The sequence below is a fragment of the Micromys minutus genome (assembly GCF_963924665.1).
Source record: "Micromys minutus genome assembly, chromosome: 23".
Taxonomy (NCBI): domain Eukaryota; kingdom Metazoa; phylum Chordata; class Mammalia; order Rodentia; family Muridae; genus Micromys; species Micromys minutus.
Genome location: NC_137958.1, coordinates 22,281,876 through 22,306,156, shown reverse-complemented (window position 1 = coordinate 22,306,156; position 24,281 = coordinate 22,281,876). Strand labels below are relative to the sequence as shown.

At 40.8% G+C, this 24,281-nt stretch overlaps 1 protein-coding gene across 1 annotated transcript in view; it reads left to right on the top strand.

The window, feature by feature from the left end:
* ELAPOR2 (endosome-lysosome associated apoptosis and autophagy regulator family member 2) overlaps positions 1-24,281 on the top strand; it is a gene marked incomplete at both ends in the record, with an annotated part of 155,411 nt that overhangs the window by 687 nt on the left and 130,443 nt on the right. The window lies entirely within an intron of this gene.

The window sequence follows — 24,281 nt, the reverse complement described above, 5'->3', positions numbered from 1 at the left end:
GAATGTGAAGAAGGTAGAGAAGCAAGTATTAAGGAAAGAGGCGGGTTGGTGATGTAGAAAATTAGAATGGGCAAAGCGAATATACTCCTTCGGGGAGGTTCTTCATCTGGCTGAAGTCCTGTATCTGTGTACTTTACAGTTTTTAAGATTACTGCTGATGTAGAGCCAAGAGGGATAAATTCTGGGTGATTAGATTTTTCTCCTGCTTTTGGGAAAACGAGACTTACCGTGCCAAAAATTTACAGAGAGTGTCACTGGGAGTTGCATTGCGTGTTTATCTTTTCCTTTGATGCTCCGGGAAAAAAAAATGTGTTCTCTTAATGAAAATCAATGAACGGAAGGAAGTAACATTTCTGACCTACTTTGAGTGATCCTGTTGGAGAGGAGGTGAGGCACACATGCTGTTTTAAGGAAGATTGCTAGGAATCGGGGTGCTGGGTTCTTTAAATGTATCCAGCAAAAATAGGTTAGCCATTAGCTCCTTTTGAGAAGAAAGGCTAGATTCTGTTTTTTGGTGCATGCTGGAACCACTTCTGAATTAGAGTATCCTCCTTTTAGACAACATCCGTCAGCCTTGGGTTTTCATTCTCTCATACAATACACGTCCCCAGGATAGCCCACAAGGATGGACAGTCAGAGGGCAAGCTTGGATGTGAATAGGCAGCTGTATTGTAGCTGGCATATCGGGGCCAAGTCCTAGCAAACAGCTGTGCATAATTTCAGCGTGTGCTAGTTGGTTTGGTATAGTCTACGGGGGTTCTATAGAATCCAGCTTTTTGGACACCCACAACTGTGGTGGCGAGATAAACTTTATTGCCCGGTTGCCTAGTTACAGTTTACAGAACATGTTTCTCTAATGAAGTGAAGTTCCAAGTTCCCTGCAACACTAATTCTCAATAGAGAACCTGCTGGAAGTGGAAAGGTCAAGGCCACTAGAAGAGACCTTTCACACACACACACACACACACACACACACACACACACACACACACACACATTCCTTATGTAGCTGGTGATGGGTCTTGAGTTTCCTCCTGCCTCTATACCACAAGTGCTAGGATTACAGGTATGGTTCACCACACCCAGTTTATCCAGTGGTGTGGAGGAAACCTAGGACCCCTTGTATTCTAAGCAGCACTCTATCAACTGAGATACATCCCTATCCCTAGACTATAACCATACAGAACTCAGGCGGGGGGGGGGGGCGTGACAGAATGTTCAAGAAGGTGATGCTCATCCAGTTCCAGCCTTTCATTGACTTGGCATTAGAAATTATATGTGATCCATGCTTTTAGATCTTCATTTTGAATTTTTTCCCTTTAAAAATGAAAATAGACAAAAAAAAAAAAAAAAAATCTATAGGAGGATGCTACTGAGTCAGCCTCTGGCCAGTTGTGTTTCTAGGCCCAGTAATAAACAGATCTACTTATATTATTCCTGCAGACTCTAGGCAGTGTGAGACTACACACTGTGGGCTCAAGGCTCCACGGGGCAGAGAAGGGGCCTTCCACGGGCAGAACCGGATTGTCCACACCGAGACTAGCGAGCTGAGCTGATTTGTACTCTTTATCATAGTTTTAACCTACCATTATTTTGAAGAGGAAAATGCGGGGGTAAATGATTCGCAGGCTTTGAGGGTAAGGACTTCCTGTTCTGGAGATGTGAGGATATGGGGAGAGGGTGCGGGGGAAGGATCTGTCTTGAACTTAGCAAGTCCCTCTGAGAGACAGCTGTTGAACTATGACCATCAGCAAGTAACCATTTCTTGTCCATTCGGATGGTTTAACCATTTGCTTCCACCTCCATATTCCAGAGTGACTGGTACTTGCCACCTTAGTGCTGGGGCCCACGATGGTCTGCTCAGTCCTGGGTTTTCTTAACACTAAAGGCAGGTATTGCCAGACACAAAGGACTGCAGTACTGTGAGGTCCGGAGAGACCAAGAGCAGTGAAGACCTGGGCCTTGGAGGCTGAAAACTAAAGCCAAGTCTTAACAACATGAGTGAAAAGGGGTGTGAAAAAAATCTGCAGGGTCCTCTAAACCTCAACTGTCTATCAACATTTTTATGAAGTAAGCCATGTTTAATGAAATTACAAGGACTGACTTTTTTTTTTTCTTGCTTACTCGTAGAAGGAAAGAAAAGGACAGTGTAGAAAATTGGTCTGGGAGGAACCTGAGGATGATTGCTGGAGATGAGACCAAGGGCCCTCCAAAAATCTAATTGGGCTGCGGGTAGAAGTCTCTCCTTAGATTGGTGGCAAATTGGACCCGGGAGCGCGGTTCTGAGCACAGCGCCATAGAGCCCTTGGATCGTGCAGTGGGAGAGGGGAGTAAAATGATTGCTCTTGGAAGGTCAGCTGGGGACCAAATCAGCAGGGCGGAAGTGTGAGCACAAACGGGAAGGGGCATCTAGGTGAGGGAAATAAAAGCCAGGTCTCTGTGCCCGGAGGGGAAGGGCAAGGGTCGGATGTGATAGTCTTGAGTGGTATCTGGATAGTAGAGTGGTATGGAGTTATCTGGGGTTTGTACTGGGGAGGGAAACACTTTTCCGGGTTTCATGCATTTGTTTTATTTGCACTTACCACCTGACTAATTAAATGAGACCTATTTCAGTATTGGGATGTGTAATATACTAAGGGAACATAAGTCTGTACCAGTGTGAGGATTGTTTATTGCTAGATTAGTGGAGTTCAATGCTAGTATTTCAGGAAGAATTTAGGGGGACACTTCAAAGGCCCAGCCTAGGCCAACACCTGTGAGTTTGACTGGGATTTTGGACTAATTGACTAATTGGACCTGTTAGGGCAGCCAGAGGAAAAAAGTATCCAGGCCAACAGATGATTCAGGACTGCAATGAGATATTAAAAGAAAGCTCGTGAGAAGTAAGTTGATTGTGTATACATTAGTTATTTAATTTGATCATTACAACTGCAAGATCCTTTGTACAGCTCTAAAAGGCTGCACAGTGTGGTTCTACGGGTCTTTGAATTTTTAGTGGATAATGACTTTGGCTAACAGTTTTTACTCTACCAACACCTAGTAAGTTTACATTAGCCTGCAGGCAAAATATCATGATAAATATTCCAACATAAATACAAAATGAAGATATCGTACATTATAAGTAAGGACGAGGTAGATGTGTCAACAAGCAATTGTAAGTAAGAGATTTGGTGCTGGAAGAGAGGCGAACGGTCCTAGAGCCCAAATCTTCCCTAGGGAAGATTAGAAATGGCACTGCCAAAGAGTTGGGGAGGGTCTGGAAGATGAGCAGGAATATGCCAAGATGATAAGAGTCAGATGTGACCTGAAACGTGGCTCCTTTGAGGGAAAGGCTTTTCAGGTGTTGAGCACAGATCAAAAAGCGGCAGAAACATCAAGCTGTGTTGTGTCATAATTGGGTACAACTGAATTCAGTGAGCAGCAAGACGCTTAATGGGCATCGGATCTGAGAGGCACAGGAACCTGGTCACGAAGGAAGGGTCTTAGGCCACGCTAAGAACATGGTCTTGATTTGAAGAGTGGGGCATGGAAAGAGGTGAGACCTCCTTGGACGTGGCGGTGATAGTCAGGGAGAAGGAAGGCGGAGCATCAGTTAAGGGGTAGCTATGGAAGTGGAAGAAACGAGGTTAGAAGATTGACAGGAAGTGCAGGTGAGGGCAGAGTGAATGTGATTAGGTAGAGGCTCCGCCAGCACCAGGATAAGGAATGTGAGGAAGATAAGGGACTTCGATTTTAGAGGAACTGGCCTGAAGCTAATTGGCTGAAAAGGACCAAACTACAATGCTCAGGATAACGGTCTGGGCTAGCTAGTATGGGGACCTGAGAATCACATGGGTAAAAGGAATGGCTGATAAGATTGAACTTGGGTTTTGCCAACACTAAGCAAAGTAGAAATGTTCACAAAGGAGATACCAAAACAGTGGCTAGACTGGAAGAGATGTCAGTTATGGGATCCTGAAGAAAGGGAGAAGACTGAAGAAGGAAAGGGTAGATGCTTATGAGAGAACTGACAAGAGGCTATGTATTTGGTGCTTATGTTACAGGATGGTTCTACCAGAATCAGATGGGATAGGTTGATATTAACTAGTGGGTGAGGTAGGGGTTCTAGGATAGGATAGTCATAAGCCTTACCAGATTTGAGAAGTGATTGACATGTCCAAGTCTATGTAAACCAGAAAAAAGTAACCGAGGCTCTGGTCAAGCACTCTGGGGGATGTCACATCATCGACAAAGGAGATAGGACAGCTCTGTTTTCACATAGTTACCATAACAACTGCTGCTTGTTGTGCCTCAAGAGGTGAATTTTCCATTTCAAGTTCTCATGCTTAGAACCATTTTCCATGTTTTAGGCAAATGTCAGCAAGTATTCACACCATCAATATTTACAATGTAAAACCCAGAGTTGATAGATCCGTGAAGTGTCATGTTTTAGCACAGGATGAAAATAGCAGCACACAGTACAGAGAGTGGCGCACTTTCCTAGCACGGTTTTCTTTAAGTGTCTTAGTTAGGGTTTCCATTGCTGTGAAAAGATACCATGACCCAGGCACCTCTTATAAAGGCAAACATTTCATTGGGGTTGGCTTTCAGTTTCAGAGGTTCAGTCCATTGTCATCACAGCGGGAAGGAAGGGAGTGTGCAGGCTGGCATGGTGCTGGAGGAGCTGAGATGTTCTATATTTTGATCCAAAGGCTGCTAGGAGGAGACTATCTTCTTCAGGCAGCCATGAGGAAGAAATCTTCTGCACTGGGCGGAGCTATAGTATAGGTGCCTCCAAGGCTTACTTACACAGTGACACACTTCTTGCAACGAGGCTACACCTAGTCCAAAAAGGTCACATCTCCTAATAGTTGTCACTTCCCATGGGCCAAGTATGTTCAAACCACCACAAGCAGTATTTGGGAATTCTTGCTTTTGATTGTCAGAAATTTCTCAAGTTCTATTGTATTTTATTTTCCATGGAAGGAATCACCTATACCTCTTTCTTTACTGCCTTTGTTAATATTATTATAATATTTTTAGTTTCAATGTATACATATGTGTGTGCACATTATAATATGCACACATATATAGTATTTAGGTACCAAGTAATTGTAGAAAAATGATGAAAAACATATGACCTTACATAGAGCTTAATAATCTTGAGGGGCAAATCTCAAACAAACCCACACATCATGTAATTACATTTGCTATATGTAATGTGATGGAAAACACACATTTGTAATGAGAACATAAACTTTTAGATAGCATTTTGTCACTGTGACAAAAATACATGTGAGGGACAGGTTAGAACAGATTTATTTTGGCTCATGGTTTCAGACTATAATCATCTGTCCCTATTGTTTTGGGCCTAAGGCAAGAAGGACAAAGAAAAATATGCATGTGGAGATAGATAGCAGAAGAGGCCTCTGACCCCAAGGTAGAGGGGGGAAGGGAAAGAGGGAAAAAGGGCTTAAGAACAAAGTACACCCTTCATTTATCTACTTTGAGTGGGTCCTAGCTCTTGCTAGCCCACTTAGCTATGAGCTCATGAATAGACAAATCTATCAATAAGTTAGTGTCCTTATGATTGAGTCAGCTCTCAATATCCCTTCTTAGTTACCAAACACTCAACCTCTGAGTCTTTTGGAGGAACACTTCATATCCAAACCATAGCAGTAGTCTAGTGAGGGGTAAAAGGCAAGCTAAATGTTATAGTAGAGGTCTGTTGGCTGAAGGTCCTAGTGCTGGTGACAGACTATCTCAGACTTGTAAAGCTTTCTGTCCTAGATCAGTTCCTAGACCTCCACTTAGCTCTTCCTGGATCATAAAAGACAATGCACCTTTTCTCATTTGTGAGTTCTAGCTTTAGCATCTCCTTTACTTTCTGGCAGCTATACATTTTACCATGAGTATTGTTTACAGGAAGTGCCGAGGATAGGTAAGTGAATTATGTTCTGTAAATAGGGCACCAATCTGAAGAACAAGTAAGAGCTAGAATCCACCCAGAGCCCAGCATGATAAGACAGTGCTCTGGCATGGATCTGCATACCTCCCTCCAAATCATGTGCCCAGAAGGGGCCCATTTTTTATGTTGCACAAGGATAGCATACACTTCAGCAAAGACTTTGAGCACACATTTCTTCCCAAGTACATAGTACACTTACTGAGGCAGGGAATTGCATAATCTTACTCAGCAAACAATGATTGAAGGTATTTTTGTCGAAAGCACTTTAGGGATTATAAAAATAAGTAAGGCATAGATCTTCTTTGGAAGCACTAATCACTGCCTTCAAAAGAGTAAGTAGTTAGCTTTGCTTTTTCAATTATATGAAGAAATTGATTTTTGTGGTGCAATTAGTCATAATTGACATCTTCTTTCAGTTGCACCTGATTTAAGACAGAAATAAACACCCAGCGATCATGATACACTGGCCTTCAGTTTAAAATTCTGGGGCAGAAGAGACTATTATTTTTCTTTAAAGCTTTGCTACTAAAGTCTTGTTTCTTCCCCTAGCTCAGTGGTCCTCAGAGTGATTCTAAGACCAGCAATATTTAACATTATCTCGGACCTTCTTAGACACACAGTATCTTGGGCCCTGGCCTCATGCACAGCAATCTCCATTGTTGTGAGCCCTTTGGGTAATTGGGGTGCACTCTGAAGTGTAAGGACCACTGCTCTTGGAATAACGGAAGAAACAGTTATTGGTCTGAAACATGGGGGCAAGTTTTGTTGCAAAAAGTTCTTGACCCTACATCCTCACTGACTTCCTTCCTCAGCAGAATGTACTAGAATGTTATTAGCCGCACTGAATGGACCACGAGGTCTTCCATTCTCAGGAGGCATCTTTGCAAACATTGCTGAGTTATCTTCTACACACCATGACTCATGCACATGCTGGGGAAAAGACTGGCTGCAGAGGACAGGGCCAGTGCTTTCTAAAAGTTCACAACTGACAGAATAAACAATATGGGAATTATTAAGTACTTGGGCTTGGTGACGCCCAATATTGGCATTTGAATAAAAACAGTTGTAATGTTAAGGGGAGGGGTGGTCAGTCTTCCTGGTTAATGTTCTCCAGCCACTTATCTGGAGGTGTGTTTGTTCTAACTCAGTTTATCTTCTTGAATATTCAAGTCAAGAAACTACTGGGAATCTGTTTGTACCCCTGGTTGACGTGATCTTGAACAATCTTTGAACGCTTGTCTGGAAATGGAGATAATGAATCCTGCCTTTGAAGAGACTCCATAAATTTGAATGCAAAATAAGTGATATCAGGTATTATTGTGAGATCACTGAGAAACAGGGTTTTTGAGGGTTTGAGAAAGAATTGGAATTCACAAAGACAATTCCCTGAAATATTCTGTACACCGATACTAATTCAGGGTGATGATTCTGTCCTTACAGAAATTTTACCACCCTTGTGGATTTTATCTTAACCCACTTCAATCCTCAGTCTTTGCTGGTCCTCGCCTCTTCCTGATTTACACTGCCGTGTTCCTGGGTTCAGTCTCCAGTCTTCCATCATCCCAGCCATTCCCGCTGTCTCAGTGGTACCGTCCATGATTGAAATCACACATCCACAATAGCTGTGAAATGTGTAGCGTATGCGTAGCTCAGCTCCTGGATTCTAAGTGAAGAAGGAACCAGTGTCTCCACTTGACTTGATATCCCCAGTAGGACAGACCGCACACCGAACTCTTGACATTTACCCCTAGCCTACTCTTAATAGTTCTGCTCACTACATTCAGGGCGACTCCTCCCTTCAGGAACTTTGATGACTCCCCTGTCCCTCATGTCCTGTATCACATCCATCGGCAGCTTCTGCATCTGTAATTCAAATGCTTAGAGTGAGAACCTCTCCCCACTTCTGGGCACCTGATGTCTTGCTTGAGCTGTTGTCATAACTTCCCATCTGGATCTCACACCACAGTCAAAAACATTCAAACATAAATTAATTTTTTAAATAAAAAAAAAAAAAGGATTTCATTTTGACACCCAGAACATTTTAGATCAAGAAGTGCTATACTTCCCAGGTAAAAACTTTCATGTACGGACCAAGTATTGACTTATTACTAAAATGTCACTGTCTTTGCTTGAAACACCCACAAGGGAAACATACTTTTTTTTAAATATTGTGGGAATGCAAGTACCAGAAAATATTGAATTAGAAATGTAACTTCCTAGACCATTTAAAAGACTGTCCTTCGTGTCGTTAACCTTTGAAATATAATCAGGAAAAAAAAATGAATGCTTTGATTTGTCTTTGATGGGAAAGCATACAAGTTGGTTTGCTGGTTCTGAAGTTGTTGTGTATAATATTAAAATACCAATCCACGCTATCCCCCCCTAGGCCCTGGCCAGCGGTCTCTGTCTGTTCCCAGCAGGGTGTCAAGACCACATGTTTTCCCTTTTGCCAAAGCCTGTCCCACCAACGCTGGCTTTGCCCCTCCAGAGCTCCAAAACCGCTCTCTCCTCCCCGTGGCTGGCTTACCAAACCCACTCAGCACTCCCAAATTTCTTCCCCACGCTCTGGCGTGCAGTGGGAGTGGCTAACAGCAGTCTTCCCTGTTCCCTGCAGTTCGTCTGCCTTCGAACCGCTTGCTATTTTCCCATCTATCTACCCCGTGACTTGCTGTCACAAATCCTCGCAACTCAGTTAAATCAAAACTCTGGAGGCTTGTAATTTATCAGATTTGTATCAGTAAATTCTCAACCCACAAGACACCCACACAATGAACTTAGAGCCAATTGATATTGATACAAGCTGCCCACCTAGACTGGATAAATTGTCCTGTTAACTAGTCCATCCCTTCTATAACATTCATAGCTACCTGTGGCTATTTAAAGTCAAGTGGATTGGGCTCATCCTTTTCTTCTTCCATCTTCTCTCTTCCCTCCTCTCTGTCTCTAAAACTCTCAGCCCGTTTTCCTTTTCCACTGCCCAATCACAGGCTCTAGCCTTCTCTTGTGCCCGCCCTCACCTGAGATAGACAGCAATCCACATGAAGTCTTTTAATAAAATCGATAGGAATTTGTGTATGCTTAGAGAAAGAACTCTTGACCAACTAACTTCTTCTGAGATGGTTTTAGGTCCCAATTTTCGAATCCTATTTTATCCATCCTGTCATCAAATAAAATAGCAAAGTTTTTAAACTTCAAATTAAAAACCATCCTATAAACTAGAATCTTGCTTTTCTATGTTAAGCCTTTTAAAGGCTTCATTCAGCACCAAAGCTGCGACACTGGCCTGTAAGTCTGTGGTAAGTTGGCTGTCCATCAAAGTTCTAGAGGAAATCGCCTTGAGGGAGGAAAGGTTTATTTTGACAGATGGTTTTACAGATTTTGGTCCTCGGTCAGTGTGGTGGGGGGCAGGGGGGAGGGTGTGGCATAGAACTGATAATTTCACCTCTTAGTGTCCTTGTTTTAAGTCCGTTCTGGGCTGCTCTAACAAGATGGACAGACTGGGTGGTTGAATTTTGTATTTGGCAGACCATTTGGCAAGCTAGATATGTATGTATCTCAAGATTTTTGCCCTGTCTAGATGTTTAGAGATATGTAACACCTACAGAAAGCAATTATTACAAATACATATACATAAATTACATAACTATTTCCCTTAATGTTTCAGGTAAGAATAAACTTTATTTCTAAAAAAAAAAATCAGTGGAATATAATGTCATTAACTTTCCACAATAATAGAATCTTTTTCGTGTATGGTTTAGAAAAATGCTGAAACAGCTGCAAAGTGGCTAAAAGCACTTCGGGTTTGCATTGTGATCAGAGTAATTTTGAAAAATTTGTCTTGCTTCGTTTTTGAGGTAGTGTTTTTTTTTTTTTTTTTTTTTTTATGTAGCAGGGCTCTCCTGCAACTTACTTTGTAGACCAGGCTGGCCTTCAATTCAGAGGTCTTCCTGCCTCTGCCTCCCAAGTGGTGGGATTAAAGGCACATGCCACCGTGCCCAGCCAGTATTTTTGAAAATTTAAGTCAGCAGTTTCCTTCTCTGTTACTTCTTTTATGATGGTCATTCATGTGTATATTCACTTAGTGAGTAACATATATTCCTCTCACTTCTGCTGGCAGGGCAGGTGGCTCAGGTGCTTTTGCAGAGCCATGCACGGGGCTGAGTCAAAACCCCAGGAAGGGTCCACTAAGGAAGGCTAAGGGGCTTCCAGCTGGTGATGTTTCAGCTGAAATTTGTAAGTACTGTTCTAGATGCAGGGAGGGTAACATGCCCCTGGGAAAGAATGTAACATGTTCTATGTAAGTTAAGAATGGGCAGAATATGGCAGGAGCCACATATGGATGCCTCCTCAGAGGTTCTGACAGAGCCATACAGATACAGTTGAGGATGCTTACAGCTAACCATCAGACTGAACACAGGGACCCCAATGAAAGAGCTAGAGAAAGGACCGAAGGAGTTTGAAAGGGTCTGCAACTCTATGGGAAGAACAACATTATCAACCAACCAAACCCTCCAGAACTCCCAGGGACTAATACTCTAACCAATGAGCACAAATGGAGAAACCCATGGCTTCAGTTGCATATGTAGTAGAGGATAGCATTATCTGGCATCAATGGGAGGAGAGGCCTTTGGTCCAGTGAAGGCACATTTTCTCCTGTTGGGGAATGCCAAGGCACTGAGGTAGGAGAGGGTGGTTGGGAGAGGGAGCACCTTCATGGAAGCAAGGGGAGGGGGAGGGGGATGGAAGTAGGAAGAAGGGGATGACACCTGAAATGTAAATACAGAGAGTATCCAATAAAAATAATTAACAACAACAACAGAAAGAATGGGCAGTATAATGGCCAACATGAGACAGACATGGATTGAATGGCAGGGGATGCTTATGCTTTGAGAACCTCCCAGAGACTGCATGGACGGGGAGCCATTAGGACCAAGTTAGAAAGATTTTTCTCTCTGCAAGTGGGAGAAGCTAAAAGGAGAATTGAACTAAAGACAGGAAGATATTTTAGGAGACTTTGGCCTCTGTAGTGAAAAGAAAAATATCAGACAAAACCTAAACGGCTAGCAAATGACAGGAGAAGAGAGGTAAAAGGAAAGATACATTTACTAGCTATTGAGAAGATCCCATTTTCAGGTGAGTACTGTCTTGATTCCTCTATGGTCTATGACTCATGTATGGTGTCTTCAGCAATGGGGTCTTACTGTCAAGGTAACCGAGGGCACTGACAGTAGTCTGCCTGTTTGAGGGTCTATAGGGATTCACCTGCCAAGAACTCCAAAGTAGGTAACTTATTTCTAGCTTCAGACTTTTGTTTTGTATCTTACAGTGTCTAGTAGAGGTATTGTTATCATATTATAGGGTAAATCCATCCAAAATTACCTATCTATCTATCTATCTATCTATCTATCTATCTAGCTAGCTAGCTATCTATCTATCTATCTATCTACCATCTATCTATCTATCCATCCATCCATTGATCTATGTATCCATCCATCTATTGACCTATCTATCTATCTATCTATCTATCTATCTATCTATCTATCTATCTATCTATCATCTATCTGTCTATTATCTACCTATCTTCGCATACATACGTTTTAGGAAGCTTCTATAGTAGTAAGTTTTCATATGATGTTTTTCAGAGTGTCTTCTCATTTGCTTTTTTTTCTTGAGACAGGGTCTCTCTGTATAGTCCTGGCTGTCCTGGACATTGTGTATAAATCCATAGTAGCTGAGACAGTTTTCACAAGAGTTGCACTGGACTCAAGCCAGACAAACTTTCAGCATGGAGAAAGGAGATGGACACAAAGACTCACCCCTAGCTAAGTACCTATTGGTAGTTGGTATCTGCTAGGAGAGGAAGAGTCAGTTTTATTTTAAGGGTATGGTCCTTGCAGTGAATGCCACACATCCATGACTATATGGGCAGCACAAACTTAACTTGATGGATTAAAGAAAAGGACAAAGTTGTATTAAAGAAAACGGACACAAAATTGGGTGGGTAGGGGAGGAGAGGATAGATCTGGGAAGAGTTAGGGAGCGAGTGAATATGATGTAAATTCATTGTACAAAATTCTCAAAGAATGGAAAAGTTTTCTTTTTTTTTCTAGAAATGATGGTTGAATTTCTGTCCTTTTTATAAAGAACTTGCTTCTGTGCTAATGGATGAGTTCCTTCATAGAGTAGAGCCCTCATGACTCAACCATCTCCGGTGTTTTTGCTGTAGTAGATGCTGTAGCTTCCTTACACTGAGACTGAGCAGTAAGGAGAGAAAGGAGGGAGAGGAAGAAGCTGGGGAGAAGTAGGATGGGTTCAGCTTTGTACATTCTGTATCTAAAGTGCCCAAGAGATGTCCAAATGGTGTTCTCTTGAAATCTGGTTCATCTCAGGGAAAGGTGCTGATGGAGTGAAGCTTTGAGCACATAAACCACAGTTGAAATCAATGATGTTGGTGAGATCATCGGGGTTCTGGGCACACAGCAAAAGCAGCAGATGACAAGTGCAGAGGAAAATGTGAGCACCTGAAGAAGGAGCAGAAAGAGAAGATACAGCCAGCAGAGATGAATGAGTACAGAACCTCGCTGGAGGCTGGTGGGGGTGGTACTGCCAGGTCTAGAGTATGATGCAGATACGTTGATTCTCAATTTTCAGCAAGGCATTTATGTTGTCGTATCATCATGAACAAGATACAAAGACATATGATGAATAAAGGCATGCTAAACAGGTTCTTGGTTTGTCAAACAAACATCCGTCAAAGTTTTAATTTTTAGCAGTTGATGCTAAGTTAGATGAGGATAACCAATGTAGTGTCCAGTTTTTGACCTATTACTATTTGCTACTCCTGTTTTAATTAATACTTTTGTTTTCAGGAAGTATAACCAAATATAAAATTGAAAGTCAGGAAGGCTGCTCAATGAGTAGAAATCAGAAATGAAATTCAAAATATTTTTTGAAAAGTTAGAATAAGTAAACAAACATGATTGAAATGTGGACTTATTTTTGCTCTTGAAAATTACATAGTTAAACATGTGATTAATGAAATCTTTTGGTTTTTTTAAAAAAAGATTTATTTTCTTTATGAGGACACTGTAGCTGTTTTCAGATGCACCAGAAGAGGGCACCAGATTCCATTACAGATGGTTGTGAGCCACCATGTGGTTGCTGGGAATTGAACTCAGGACCTCTGGAAGAGCAGTGAGTGCTCGTTACCACTGAGCCATCTCTCCAGTCCTAATGAAATCTTGAGATTACTTTTGTGGCCCTATCTGTCACATGACTACTAAAAGCAATGACTAATCAGATGTGTCTTAGGGTCTATATGTCTGAACAGAATAACTTAGGCCATCAATTCAACTTACAGGCAATACTTAAAAGGGAGCAAAGATGAAGGTTGTGTTGGAAAGTGAATTATTTGGGAAGTTTGCCATATGACGACTATGCAAAGGAATTGAGGGTGTTCAGCTTAAAACTTCAAATGTATTAGATGTGGTCATACCACAGATATCAGTGTAATTTTGACTTAGATGACTTGGATTAGTAAATAGTGGGAGAATTCAGAATTGAGCTCATCCAGAAAGTATTTTATATGTATAGGGGCTGCTATTCTGTACTGTTAAATCTATTAAAAATGACATCTTATAATATTGTCTTTTTTTTTACATTTAAGGACTTTGCTTAAGCTTTTATTGAAGCTAAATAAATAAATAAATAAATAAATAAATATTTTGCATTCTTTAGTTTCTGTAATATTACTTTTAATTAATTGTCCCTGAAAAGGCACTTGCATTTGGAAATTAATTATCTGGTTTCTTACGGGGCTGTCTTGCTAATTCTAGCAGTTTGTCAGAAACCTGGTTCTGTTGATGATGAAACTGCCTGTTGAGCATTAACTGTACTGCACTGCTTCCTCCAGCCCTAGTCCTCGTGGCATTTCATGGCTGCCTTTAGATATGCAGACGGTGGAGCTCAGCTGCAATGAGTAACTTTCTTGAGATGATAAAACTGGGGCATAGTTTTCTCCAAAGTCTGTCCTTTCTATGGAACCCCGTTACCTTCCCCTCTGCATAAACTGAACCGATCTATGTTTATAGAGTATCGTGGGCAATTCTTAAAGGTTTCGCATTTATGGTTTCCCACCTAGCAATCAATTGTTTTTAGATCATTCGTCTTTTTCCAAGGGTGATCTCTTCTTCAGGTGTTTCAGAAATCTCTAGGACAGGTGCAGCTTTCCAAGGAGATGCTCAACACTGAGGGCCCCATGTCCTATTGTGTTGGCCACACACATGGTATGTAGGTGGCCACTGGCCCTGTTACGAGGGTGGTGTGTCTGTGCAGACCCCTTAGCCTAATTTTACTTGATTGGTCTTCCTTTTTCTTGAGCTTCATATGGGCTGTGAGTTGTATCGTGGGTAATCTGAGCTTTTGGGCTAATATCAGTGAGTGCATACCATGTGAGTTCTTTAGTGATTGAGTTACCTCACTTAGGATGATATTTTCTAGTTCCATTCATTTGCCTAAAAATTTCATGAAGTCATTGTTCTTAATAGCTGAGTAGTACTCCATTGTGTAAATGTACCACATTTTTTGTATCCATTCCTCCATTGAGAGATATCTGGGTTTTTTTTCCAGGTTTTGGCTATTATAAATATGCTGTGAACAAAGTGGAGCATGTGTCCTTGTTATATGTTGAGCATCTTTTGGGTATATGCTCAGGAATGGTATAGATGGGTCCTCGGGTAGTATTTTGGCATGCTGCAGCTCCATTTATAGGACTTGACATTATTGAACTCCAAATAAAAAAAGCTAATCTGTGAACACTGAGAGCTATTTGTACCTTGGCCAACTAGATTATTTATACTTTTCGAAAGCATAGTTCATAATGTACTAACAAAGCCACAGGGAAGTTGAAATTCTGAGATAATCTTAGAGGTCATTTTATGCTTTATCAGTGGTTAGTGCTGTTTAGGTAAATCTTGATTTACTAGGCTAACTAATCCATAAGTCAAATGAATATGCATGTGGTTGGGTTCGGTACCCATCTGCCTATGATTGTTGATGTTTTTCAGAATGTGAATCAAATTCTTTCTTTGTGTATTTCTTGCATTGAATATGATTTATGACATCCTTAGTCTGATGTTTTGCCATGGTCCTTTACCATTAACTATACAACTACAGCTAACCTTACCATTTTCTCCTCTTTATGAGTTTTGTAGAGACCCTCTGACTCTATTAGTCACTTTTGTTTCCAGTTTTAATGAGGCTGATCTGTTGCTTAACCTAAAGTGGCCTCATCACAATTGCATGAAATCACAAAAAGATGGGCTTGACTAAGGCTTTGACCGTTTTGCTATTTCCATAAGCTAGACCACCACAGAGGTTTTCAGCATCTGTTTTAAGACTAGATTACTGTTCTCCAGCAACAGTGCTTTGCAGAGCCATAGTGGTGGGCTATGAATGGGCCCTAATGACTTCTATATGTATGTATGTGTATGTGTGTGTGTGTGTACGAATGTGCACACGGGCATGCACTTGAGAGGGGTGGGGAAAAAAGAATGCCAGAGGTTGATGTTGGACGTCTTCCTCAAGTATGAAGTCCAATCTCAATTAATTGAAAGGGAAAAATGTTGTAACCTTGAACTCTTTCACTGGGCAAGTAGCTTGGAAGAAATAGAGCTGTTACTTTGAATTAATGAATCCATGTCTTCCGGAGTACAAGTGGGAATGGTGGGTCTCACATCCCTAGTTTAGAGGTTATAAGGAAGATTTGCTTCTGGTAATGGACACTTACACACTCTGGATGACAAGAGTGGACTGTGTTCAATTGAAAGGACAATTACAGGTATACATTATTAATTAAAACTGTATTACTCTAACTGCAATAGGATCATTAGGTTTGGTTGCATTTTCTCATTTGGTGGTAAGTGTGGGAATTTGGGTGACTAATGTGTTTACAGTTTTAATCCAATTGCTTCTATTACCTTTGGCGATTGTACATGTTCTCCCTGAGTAATCTCATCAGTATTTTCTTATACTGTTAGTTTTTTTTAGATCGAAGTAACACATGCTTCTTAAATGGTTGCTAGATCCAATCTTCTCTGTCAAGTTCTAAAAGCTTCCTGAATTATAAGTCTTCAAGAAAAAAGACAACTGTTTTTGTTTAGGAGAAAAGGAAGAAGCAATTATCAGTATGAGGTATGTTCTAAAGAAGCAAGTGTCAAAGCGTCAGCATGATTGCACAATTACATTGTAGGCCTGTAAGTTATTTCTAGTTTAGTAATCTCGGATGATAGGTTCCAGGGACTGGGTCTCAGTTTGCAGGGATGGTTAAGAATCAGTTGCTTCCAGAGGACCCAGGGCCTCCCCTCCCGTTGATGTCAGCTAAGACAATCCTCTGCTACATATGAAGCTGGAACCGTGGATCTCTCCATGTGTACTCTTTGGTTGGGGTTTAGTCCCTGGGAGCTCTGGGTGGTCAGGTTAGTTGCTATTGTTGTTCTTCCTATGGACTTGCAAACCCATTCAGCTCCTTCAATCCTTTCCCTAACTCTTCCATTGGGGTCCTCAGGCTCAGTCTGATAGTGGCTGTTAGTATCTGCATTTGTTTTAGTCAGTGCTGGCAGAGCCTCTCAGGGGACAGCCAGCTATACCAGGCTCCTGTTAGCAAGCACTTCTTGGCATCAGCAATAGTGTCTGCGTTTAGTGTCTGCAGATGGGATGTATCCCCGTGGGGCAGTCTCTGGATGTGGAGTCTGATGCTCTGGCGCAGGGGAATGCTAGAGCGGTGAGCCTGGAGTGGATGGGTGGAGGAGCATCCCCATTGAGGCCAAGGGGAGGGGGGATGGAGAGTTTGTAGAGGAGAAGCCGGGAAGGAGGACAACATTGGAAATATACATAAAATAAAACAACCAATTAAAAAGAAAGAATCAGTTGCTTAAGTTTATCAAGGAAATGATGTCTGCCACCAAGCCTCCCTGACACCCACATGATGGAAGGGGAGGCTAACTCCAGCAAATACTCTGATCTTCATAGGAGTACAGTGTGGGTGTGGGTGTGTGTCCCCTCCCCCCATAATAAATCACTTGTCTAATGTCTGTTTCAAAGTTCATTCATTTAATGCTGAATCTCTGCCAGGCCATATGGTGTTCATTCATTCTTCCAACAAATATTGATTCAACCTTCTTTTGTGTTTGTCCCTGGCCTGGATACTAGGAACATGACAGGGTTTCTGTTCTAATGCAGTTTGGATTGAGAGACTGAGAAAGGGATTGTGCTGATTGACAGGTCTTGGGCTCAGGAAGGAAGATAGGACACAAGAAGGTGGGGATGTCTGAGAAATCAGGGAAGGGATTTGCACACAGAGGAAGCAAGACACACAGGCACCTGGGAGGGAGTTTCTGTGCAACCCTGAGAGCAAGGGCCCTCTAGGGAGCACACATGTGACTTATTCCAAGACTTATTCAAACTCACTGAGTTTGAGTAGCGTCAATGAGAAGCACATGGCAGGAGGGGGAGACTAGAACTAGCAAGCTAATGGATGGAGACCTCAGCTTTGGAAGAAAAAAGCACCTTCTCTGGGAAAACTCTTGGGTTGAATTGTGTTTCAACCATTGTTTCTTTTTCTTTTTTTTTAAAAACCAGTATGATAGCATAGTCTAGTTTCATCTGACCTGGAAATAAATCACCCTTATTATGGAGACAAATTACACTTGTTATAAGAATTTCTTGCTGTTGCAACCAAGAAAAGCGTTACAGGAATTATGTCATCTCTCTACAGTCACATGTGCAGTCCATAGAGAACCTCCCCATTGGTTTCTGGCTTTCCCCCCTCTCTGGGAGAAGTAACTTCTTTCTTTAGAGTGCTGGTTCTAGCCGGAACATTAGCCTGCATTGTCACAGCATAGTTGGTGACTGTAACCGTCCTAGGTGACAGGGTACTAAAGCTGTTGCCTGTATGTGAGATATGTTCTACTAGTTAGGCTTCTTTGTCTGGCCTCAGTGGGAGAGCAGGTGCCCAGCCTTGGGGACACTTGAAGTGCCAGGGGGAAGGGAGTGGGATACCCAGGGAGCCCCACTTGCTCAGTGGAGAAGGGGAGGGTGGATAATGGAAGGATTGTGAAAGGGGTGAGTGGGAGGGGTGGTGAGCCGGGTGTAAAATGAATAAGTAATAAATAAATAAATAAATATTAAAGATGGAAGCACACTGGACCCATTAGCATTTTCTCCGTGGTGCAACATGGGGGAATGCATCTTGAATTGTGGAATTCTTCAAAATTTTCTGCACATGTTATTTCCTTCTATTTTTAAGGCTGAGTATAATAAGTTAAACAAGCAGGATATTTATGGTTAAGAATAGATGTAAAATAGGTTCCTCACTGTATGGCTTTTAAATTTTTAAATTACTTTCTGGCTGTGGACTCTAATCTACACTAGAAATGGAATACATTCCTTGGAAGAGGCTTTTTTTTTTTTAAACAAAACAAAATAAAACAAAAGCAAAACAACTTTGTAAACTTGGCTAAATCATCAAAACTTTTATTTGCTTAAATGGGCAGAGAATGGGTCAAGAGACCACGTGTTCTTCGAGCAACAAAGCAGCAAACATTATCAGTTGGCACCTCACAGGTGGCATGGGAGGAAAGCTGTTCATAATAATCGTTAACGGGCCTTTGGTCTGCCACCAGTATCCTTCATCAGTGACCAAAGTGCCTTGACACGACTTTGATCTCTGCATTCCTGAAACCAGACCCTTTTAGCTTTCCCTGCTCCTTACATTCAGAGACCCCAAGAGGCATCTTCTCCTTCGCACTTTCCCCGCGAGTGTACGGAGGGAAAGACCAACAACAGATGGAAGCGGATATGTGCGTAGGTCTTGTGCTTTGCTAGGTTGCCTTATTCAAGCAGATACTACAGGAGAACATGTTTGTTTAAATTACTTTCTAAATTTGTACCAGCTGCTATTTTTCCTCTTTCCTGGCCTGGCTTGCCATAAATGAACACCTTTATTTCTAGGCACTTCTCTGGAAACTTTCAGATAAAACGGTTTTTTGCTGTGAATTAGTCTCTCTCTCTCTCTCTCTCTCTCTCTCTGTGTGTGTGTGTGTGTGATAGAATATGTATAAAATCACCTGACTTGTTCGCTACTTTATTGGGTCCTTATATCTATCACTCTTCTTTACCCCATCCTCCTCCAACCCCCACACCCCTAGGTTGTGAATTGATACACAGTTGACCATTTGTGCATCAGAATGATGGGGTGTGGTAGCCTACGACCTGCTACTCTGTCCATTGTGTGACCCTCAGCTACTTGCTTTTTCTTAGTGTTCAACTTTCTGTTTAGAAAAGAGACTAGTTTAGTTCATCCATGAATTCCTTGATATCTTAGCTCTATTTTCATCTGTATATTTAGAGAATCAGGAATTCTGCTGTGGTACTTGGTACTTGAATGAATGGGAGTTTTCCTTTTCATTGTGAGAATAATGGGCAGAGGACCCAGCTTGAGAGTTTCAAGGGTAAACGAATCTGTTGGCAAAATGGCTTTAAGAGTCTGGTTTATCCACTATCTATAGAGAACACATAGACAGAAGTGTTACTAATCTAAGTTTGTAGTTTGATATATATCTTGTATACATGTATATATAACTGCACTGTGAATAAATATATACATCTCTGTAAAAGAGAAGCTGGGAGTATATTGTTTGTTCTGTTTTATAACTATTACCATGTAACAGTTTTGAACAGTTTCTAACATCTGTAAGCTTTTTGTATAATTATGTTTTTTGCATACTTATAAATTTTATCATTTTTTTGCTAATAAACATTTAGTTTTCAACCCCCTATTTTAAGCAATGATGTGATGGATATTTTTATAGAGAGCACTACTTAATTATTTTCTGAAGCTAAAGTCATAGGCATGGGATAATTTTGCTAGTGAGTTTATCCTTTTAAGGCTTTGATTGATAGCCAGTTTTCCCCATGGAAATGCTATGCTGATTTATATTCTGGCCAGCAATACTTGAGGACCTGCCTGCTCTTTTTGTCTGCTCATGTTCTTTTATTTCAAAATGATTATCACTTTAGCAAAATGGTATTCATTTTGTGTTATTAAATCTCAACTCAGATAAGACATTTTTGTCAGATGTTAATTTTTTTAAAAAAAATGTGTGAATATGTGCTTCATGATCTTCAGAGAACATTTTCTGTGTGTTAATGACCAAGGAGAGATTTCGAACGATATAATGAAGAGATACGTCTACATGGGTTTGCTCTAATTATTTTTGAGACTACGCTTGTTTTCTCACTTTGGCTATGGTATTTTGGCCTCATAGGATTTATAAAACTTACTATGGGATAATCTGCCTTTTTTTCCTCTTTCTTATTTCTGCCCTTATGCATGTCTCTGCATGACATCCGTGTTTGTCAACAGGAAAGAAAGCCGTATTGTGCTGTTTGAGATTGAGTGCTGTTCATCTGACTATTTATTTTGCTGTGAAGTATTTCTTCAGTGACAGAGAGAGAAAAGCCCCCCCTGGAAGGAATGGGGGTGACTTGTACTGTGGCTGATGATTCTCTGTGTTCGAGTGAGGATAAACACATATATTCCTGGAGAATAAGGCTACAGCTGGGCTTATTCATGGAGCCGTGATGTGTCCTGTTGTCGGAACACACTTGATCCTCTCTGGACTTTGCATTCAAAGGCTTATCAATTGCATTGGCTTTTCAGGTAGTCAGATCCTCGTTCATTCAGAAAAGGTTGAATTTTATTCAACATACTCCACTAAGATTTAGAAAGGATTCTATTTTTTTGATGAAACCATTTTTACCCTTTGAATGTAATTTAAGTAGAACATCTCATTTTTAGGTACTTCCATTCTTTTGACTTTATTATACAGGCATAAAATATTCCTAGATGCTAGCAAAACAAGTTCTGTGATTGAATTCTAATATGGGTAAGTAGCCACCTTTTTTTTTAACCTTTCATTAATAGCAGAATTGGAGATGGCACTTCTTTTTTTTAAATTTAATTTAATTTATTTTTTTACTTATTCACTTTATATCCTGTTTATCTGCTTACTGTCCCCCCTCCCAGTCACTCCCTCCCACAATCCTCTCACCTCCCCTCCCCTTCTCCTCTGAGCAGGTATCTCCCTAGCCAGGTACTTTAAGTCTCTGGGAGGCTAGGCCCTTCCCTTCCCACCGAGTCCAGCCAAGACAGTCTAGCAATGTAGGCAAGTGCTTTTGGGATGGCCCCTGTTCCAGTTGTTCAGGACCCACACAAAGGTCAAGCTGCACATCTGCTACATATGAGTGGGGAAGCCTAGGTTCTGCCCATGTATGTTTTTTGGTTGGGGATTCAAACTCTGATAGCCCCAAGGGGACATTTTGTGTGGAATTAAACAGTTGCTTACTTTAGGGCGCTGACACTAATGACAGCCTGCTTGTTTTCTGCTTCTGAGTGACGTTTTTCCTTGTGTGAACATCGTATAGGTTAATATCTGTTCACATTCCCTTCGGTACATCAGCTGTCACTCACTCATTTTATGAAAATGAAGTCATAGTGTACTTCTTGTGAGCATCTTGCCATGCCCAGGGGAGATGCAACTCTTTGAAATAAGTACCCAGAATGCCATGGTGAAGACATAGCAGCACATATTGCTGTACCCTACTGGTGACCATCTAGAATGATTTTTACTTGACAATAAATATTGCCATGGTGAACGTTTGGCTATATTTAGGTACCTATCTTTAGACATTTTCATTAAGTCCTTGCTATGAAATAAAGACAATTTTGAATGTTATCAGTGTCTTAAGGGAGAAATGAGATTGTCAGAGATGTAAAGGGTTCATCTTTTGTAAAGGCTGGGTAGCTTTCAAATTTAATATATAAAATAAAAATATGTATTCTCTCCAGTTTAAAGATATAATTTTTGTGTGTTTCTTACTCAGTAGAATTCTTCTTTTATTCCTTTTTTACATGTGAAAAACAATTTTGAGACAGTAAGGGAAGTTTTCTTTTGTTGTTTGCTTCCTTTTGTTTTATTATTGGACACACACACACACACACACACACATACATACACATAATGACAATAAGCTCTTGGAGTAGACCTCATTTTTCTGACCATCTCTAAGCTGTTTCTTTAAAAATTATTCCCCAACTCCTCTCTCTCTCTCTCTCTCTCTCTCTCTCTCTCTCTCTCTCTCTCTCTCTCTCTGTGTGTGTGTGTGTGTGTGTGTGTGTGTGTGTGTGTTTGTGCACACTCGAATGTGCATTTATGTGTTCCTGTGTGCTGTGGGCATGGAGCAACTCTGGAGATCCAGTTCTTTCTCGGTTGTTACCTTGTTGGATCTGGGAATTGAACTCAGGCCACCAGGTTCATCGGAGTGGCAAGAGTCTTTGCCCTCTCAGACGTCTCCCTGGCATCTACTTTGTTCCTTTTGATGTTTAGAGAACTTTTTCCTACGGGTGCGATTGCTTGCTGATCACCCAACTAGTACTTTGTACCTTGTATGGTTGCTGGGAAGGATTATGAAGATAGACAAAAGTTTGGCCCGTTGTCTTGGGATTGTCATGTAATCTGCTGTAACAAATATTTCAACAGCCAGTTCTTTCTAAAGCATTATTTATTTATTTATTTATTTATTTATTTATTTATTTATAGCCTCCCAACTACTTCCAGCCCCCCTTCCATGTCCTATTCCCATCTCCACATCTTCCCCCCTACAGACTTGTTCAAATTAGGGCCATCTATATCTATACAGATACAGAGGCAGCCACTGAAATACAGTCTCTCATGGGTCATGTTTCTGAAGAGGACCAAACGATCATTTCTTATATAATTGATAGAAGCAAGTTCAATACTCTTGTAAGTTATCCCAGCAAGCCTTAAAACATTTCTGTGCACTTAAATAATTTTCAGCTATAGATGGTCTCATTTTGAAAACATGTGTGGTTTGGGGCTGAACTATCCCAATGCGTACGAACATGGACATGTGGAACAGTTATCTTTTTATACAAGTCTTTGAAAAGGAATGACCTGACTCTCTATTTGAAACATAAGGAATTTTTTCTGTCTTTTGCTTTCAGACAGTTAGGTCTCAGGTTTCAGTTTGTGGTGAGTCTTTTAAGGACGGAAGAGAACCCAGCACTAATTTTGGAAGGCAAGGTTGTAAAGGTACTCATAGTCTTGGAAAGAGTTTGTGAACTACAAGTAAAATTGCCTTAATGAAGTGGCCTTCCAGCATAGTTCAGGCTGAGAAAAGTGGGAGGAGTCCAGTTTGAAACAAAAGGTAAAAAGATCTTGGATCTAGATTGTCCTCAGAAAGTATTTTTTAGTTGTGTGTGATTTAAAGCAGAAAGTCTTTCAATAAAGATTTAGTGTTTCTCTGTGTGTGCATATGCACATCTCTTGTGTAGGTTTGGGTATGTGTGCGTGTACATGTATCTGTGTGTCTATATGTGTGTCTGTCTGTAGCCAAAGGATAATGTCCAATAAATATTCCTGAGGAATACTTTCATTTTCTTTATCTTATTTTGTGAGAGAGTGTCTCTCATTGGCCCGAATCTCACCATAGGTTATGGTGGAATCCATCAAACCCCAGGAATTCACCTTCATATGTCTCCCAAGCACCAGGATTATGGTATATTCTATTGTGACTTAAAACTCAGGTTCTCTTGCTTTGTGACAAGCACTTTACTGGCCAAACTATTTCTCCAGCTCCAAGCTTTACAATTTCTTTAGTGATAAATTTAAAAAATCTATTTTATTTAAAAAAAAACTGTAGGCAGAGTAGAGGAAAGGGCTGGGATTAAATGGGTGTCAGGTAATTTCTAAACCAGATAATCCAGGTGTTTGTGTCCAATAGATATTTAAAAACATCAGTGCAGTTGACTCTTGCTTTACTATTTTTGTGGCTGCGTATTTTGATAGAGAATATTGATAGATGGTTTTGATAAAAGATTATGATGAAAAAAAAACAACCAAAACATACTTTGTGAGGAAAGCCCCAAATTTTTCTTTTAAAAATCAGATTTCCTAGTACCAAATGGTTACGTTCAGCTAATAGAAACCTGTCATTCTGAGAACACTTAGATGTACAACTAGCCTACAATTAGTTACAGTCATAGCAATTGCTTTTTACTATACAACACTGCTTTCTCTCTCTCTCTCTCTCTTTAAATCCAGAAGTCTTATTGCTACAAGTAAATAAGTTACTGTTAAGTAGCAAATGGTTTAGTGTGTACAGTTCTCTAAGGTTGGCCAGAAGCTTGTATCACGAGCTCATTATTTGTTCTAATTAATTAGTGCAGTCATTCCCTTTGCAAGCTTCTTCCCAT